Below are 5426 nucleotides of genomic sequence, written 5' to 3'. Positions count from 1 at the left end.
GTCCTCGAAATTTACTCGAATTAACTCTGGTTTAAGGTTTCACAACAACCACTATTGTAACCTCTTATAACCTCGTCTATTACCACACTTTCATTGTGCTACTCTGATATCAACTCCTTAGTTTATCCAACGATACCTCAGCTAGCCATCTCTAAGCTAGATGTTGAACCAAACTAACTACAACATAAACATTTCTATCTCAAATACTAAATGAGAATAACTTAAATTCACATTTACCTTCCTTGGTAGATCTTTAGGTAGCGTTGTGAGTTCCAGCTCTGGTTGCCTACTAGGTCATGACACTTCTGCCATTCCTCTTAGTCTACCTTGAATAATTTCTTAGGTTTCCTTCTAAACCTTTACTCTACCACACTTCCCTTTGGTTTTATTAAACTCAACCCTCAGGTTTTCTAGAACTTTATGCTTTGATACCAAACTAGTATCAACTAACCCTTCAACTTTCCCAGAACTTATACTTTGATACTAAGCTGGTATAAACTAATCCCTCAATTGTCCAAGAAACTTATGCTCTGATACCAAGTTGTCACACCCCACCCCAGACCATCCTCTTAGCCTAGGAAAGGGCATGACTACCGCAGTTATCAACCCTTTGGCTGACACTTACTACATAAAAACTCTTGCGTAAATAACTTTGATACCAATATGCAAATTCAACAAACAACTGATTAAATAGGCCCATTTTATTTTACAACAATGTAACGTTTATACAACTCCAAAACTTAACTACAAAGTTTACATCCTGTCTCTTATACACATCTAGATGTGTATAAGAGACAGCCCTGGAACTCCTCACCTTTCGTTACCTAGAAAGAAAAACATGAAATAATAGAATGGGCTTCACAAAGCTCGGTAAGTGATAAGCCTGTCTCTTATACACATCTAGATGTGTATAAGAGACAGCTATACGGCCCAGTGAGTGGTTTTTTTAGATAAACAAATAACTTTGTCAACAGAAATATATTTTTGGGAAAGCAATGCATAGTCAACAAGAACATTACCACAAGTTCAATATTATTTTCCAGCTCGACCGCTGGTTAAAACAATTAATCCCCAGCTTGACCGATGGTTATCACATAATAAGAACAGCCCCAGCTTTACCATTGGTTATCCCTAGCATGATCCTACATTTTCTCCAGTACTTACACACATACACTATTACAACAATAATTCCTGTGGAAACTTTCCCTGTACCCTATTATCCCACCAATGTGCACATCGACTATTTTCCCGCTAGCTATGCTTAGGTAACTTGACTATATTTTCCGCCGGTCATAATCAATTATCATTTTTTGCCGACCGAAGCTGACTATATGTTCCCACCAGGTACCCTTTTCAAGCATGCTAACTATGTATCTCGGGTACAATTTCAGTTTCCAAAACAAACATACAAGCAATATCTCAACAAGCATAGTAATCAGATAAACATATATCCCTAATCATGCCAATTTAACATTATCCCCTATATATATTTACCTATTTATAGAAATTTCATCAACAATACAACACACAATAACCACTCACCTTGGTTGGTTAGGAACTTTCCTTTCCGAAGTTCCTTAGGTTTCCTTGGTTCCCTTTTGAACCCTAAATTCCAGATTCAATTATCAGCTTAGATTACTCATAGTTTCAGAACTTATTTTAAGATACTTCTTTCTAAAAACATGTTCTAAAATGTCTCAGAAAGCTTACCATAAAATCTGAGCTCAGAACTTCTCGTGGTTTAGCCAGAATCTTCAAAATATTAATACTGGCCCAGCTTACTCGACAGCCTGACCCTTCTGCCTTTTACACAGCTTCCAGCTCGATTCCTTAGAGCTTCTTCTCCGGCAGCCCCACCATGAAAACTAGACTCTTTTAGCTTTTGGATGGATTTGGAATCACTCAAAACGCACAAGTATTATGGGAGAACTTCTCGTTCCTAGTTGATGTTACTTCTTGTTTTTTCTGCCCAATAGCATCTCCCCTCTTAGAATTTCTTAACCAACGCATGGTCTTCTCCCACTTAGTCCTCACACACTCTTTATGTCCTTTGAAGAGAATTTGAGTTCTCATCTAAAGTCCTTGGCTCTATTTATAGGCGTCCAAGATTGCTCCACGGTTGACACCTTCTACTTGGCCACATGACCAAGTGTCTCTTCCTTACATCATCAACGCAATCTTGCATCAGCATAAGCCAAAGTGTCTTCTTCTCCTTTCACTAACGCATAGCCCCCATCCTTTACATGTCTTCTTATGCCTCCACCTAATTTGCTTAAGGTTTAAGAATTCCTCCTAACAAGCCACATGTTCAGATGACATCCTCCATGAGTTCATCCTTCTTATGCGTCCACAAACCCTTGGATGTTCAACGCATAGTCCATACTCAATGCATATCCTAATCAACGCATAGCAAGCCAATTCACTACCATCGCAATCCAACTTAGCCATCGCAAGAGCTAGCCACCACCAATGCATAGGATGGCCGCTCATCCTCGATGCATGGCTCACTAGGTATCACCGCAAGGAATGCTCGGCATGGGTGCATGATGCTTGGCATAGGCGTTAGCCGCATGACGCATGGGCGCGTGGCTTAGGTGCTGGCCACCGACGCATGGGCGTGCTCGGCCGCATAGGCGTGCTTGGCTGCATGGGCATGGCCGTTCGACAGGGCGCTTGCTGCATAGACATCGACGCATGGGCATGGGCGCTTGGTAGGCTCGGCAGCGCTCAACGCATGGCACTTGGCACACGCATGGGCGCTCGGTAGGCTCGGCAGTGCTTGACGCATGGGTTGGGTACATCGACGCATGCCTGGGCAGTTTGCCCGAGGCTGCTCAACGCATGCCTGGGCGTCTCTAGCCCTCGTGCCATCCCAATGCCTCACCCTCGGCTGCCATCCTTCAACCGCCTGCCACCCTTCAACGCATCCTTCCATTTTCCTTCTTTCAGCCGCATGCCATCCACCTACAACTCTTCCAACGCATCAACATAACCCTTCCAACGCATTGGTCCCTTCTAATGCGTCACTTCACTTTCTTCAACCGCATGGATGCATACCATCCTTCCAACGCATCCTTCGCATTCAACGCATCCATCATATAGGTTTATACTTAGCCAAATTTCCAAGTTTTTCCCCAAAATTCAAGCTTCCAAATTCACACTTTTTCTTCTCCCTTTGCCCAAGTAATCTCTCCAAGATCTTACGGCCAACGCAAGGCAATGCCTAGTCTAACACTTAGTCAATTTTTCATCAATTAAAACTTAACTCAAAACTACTCACGGAAAGTCTATTCAACACCTAGAAATTTTCCTTCACTTCATCATAGAATTTAACTTTTACGTAGTTAATTTCTTTAACCACCTGCTTAAGTAGGAATAATGGAAATCGGGGTTTCACATTTCATGTGTAGTAAACTGTATTATCTTAAATGAGATGCTATTGTAATCTACTTACGCATGTCGATTAGCATGTTAGCATGAATGGAAATAATATTTCATGTGTGTTATATTTGACAAAGTTTATGCATTATTAAATTATCATGTTTGGCCATTAATTTTTTTTAAGATGAAAAGTATTATTATACTTTTAAATTCAATGTGACCCTATAACAGTATTTTGACTATCACTTAGCTTGTTTCTAGTATGAAAATATATAAATTCCATCATTTTTTGTGGAAGCTTGTAAATTTGATGGTAATTTGAAATATTGTCTAAGCTATAAATTATGTGGACATTTTATAAGGACTTTTCGTGGATATAAGTTAGAACAATTATCTCCATTGGTATGAGATTTTTTGGGGTCAAACCTAAAAGCAAGGTCATGAGGGCTTATGTCCAAAGTGAATATATTATCATACATATGTGAAGATATTTGGAGAGTTGTTATCTCAACAAGTAGTATCAGAGTCGTCCCCTAGCTTAGCCACGTTGATATAAATCCTCATGTGTCGAATAAAGATGTAATGAAGCTTCAAAAGTAGTTATAATGTGATCCATGATTAAACTCTTTTGAATAGGAGGTATGCTCTGGTGAAAAGAAGTTTGCTTCGATAAGAGTTAAATGGATGGATGACTACTTGAGGGGAGGTTCAATTAGTTCTTTGCTCAAGGGGGAATCGTTGGGAATGCGACCAAAGTCCCACATTGGTTATATAAGGAGATGCTCATGGATACATATCTTTATAATTTCAATTTATTGAAAGTATAAAGTGCTTGTTTTATTGAGCCTATCTAGGATCATGGAAAGAGAAAATGAAAATTGAACTTCATGGATTTAGTAGAATTTCTTAAAGGAAACAAAGCCTTAATAGCATTAGTATAATATATCAAATGGATGTAAAGAAGTCATTTCTCAGTAGTGACCTAACTTCTAAAGAATTGTGTAATTAAAACTTTAACAGTACACTAGTAAATATCCATTGATACATATGTTTACTCAAAGTTGTTTGAGATAATTGTGTGATTATGTGTTTGTACGCTGATAATATGCGTATTTTTGGAACAAACGTAAATGTAATCAATAATACCAAGTTGTTATCATTGTCACATTTTTTAGATAAAGGAGGGCTGATGTAATACTTGGTGTCAAGCTTAGAAAAACTGAGAATGGATTTTATTTGGGTCAATTGCACTACATTGGAAAACTGTTAAAGAGATTTGATAGTCATGATGATGCTCCTGTAAGAACACCTTATGATGCCAATATGAGCCTTAAGGAAAATAAAGGAGATAATGTTTCTCAATCTGAATATGCAAAGATTATAGGAAGTGTTATGTTTTTTATGAACTATACTAGACCTATTATTACATATGTTGTGAGAAGATTAAGTAGATATACACATAATCATGATAAAGATCATTTGATTTCTCTTCGTCGTTTATAAAGGTATCTTAATGGTACAGTGGATTATTGTTTGCATTTTAATATTTTTTTCCATATTAAAAGGATAGTGTATGCAAACTGGGTAACTTAGAATGACGAAGTAAGATTTACTAGTGGATGTGTTTTTATTGGGTAGATGAGTTATTTCATGGAAGTCTACAAAACAGACTTGTATAGTGAGGTTCACCATGGAGTCTGAATTTATTGCTAGTCTATTGGGAGATGTACCATTGTGGGGGCATCAATAGAGTAGCTTAGAAGTCTACTAAGAGATGTACCATTGTAGGTGGGCATTAGTACTAGTCTCTTTGCACTTTGATTCACAGGCTGCCATAGGAATTGTCAAGAATAGTGTGTATGATGGCAAGAGGAGGCATATACATCTTAGGCATGAAGCTGTGAAACAATTACTAAAAGGAGGAATATTTCATTGTAAGGTTTGAGAAGAATTATGTAGATCCTCTCATTAAAGGCCCAACAAGGAGAGTAGTTATAGAATTTTCAACAAGTATGGGACTCAAACCATTATAGTGGTCCATAGCC

The sequence above is a fragment of the Benincasa hispida genome, unplaced genomic scaffold, assembly GCF_009727055.1.
Source record: "Benincasa hispida cultivar B227 unplaced genomic scaffold, ASM972705v1 Contig533, whole genome shotgun sequence".
Classification (NCBI taxonomy): Eukaryota; Viridiplantae; Streptophyta; class Magnoliopsida; order Cucurbitales; family Cucurbitaceae; genus Benincasa; species Benincasa hispida.
The sequence above is the reverse complement of the archived record's forward strand: the minus strand, read 5'-3'. Positions refer to the sequence as shown.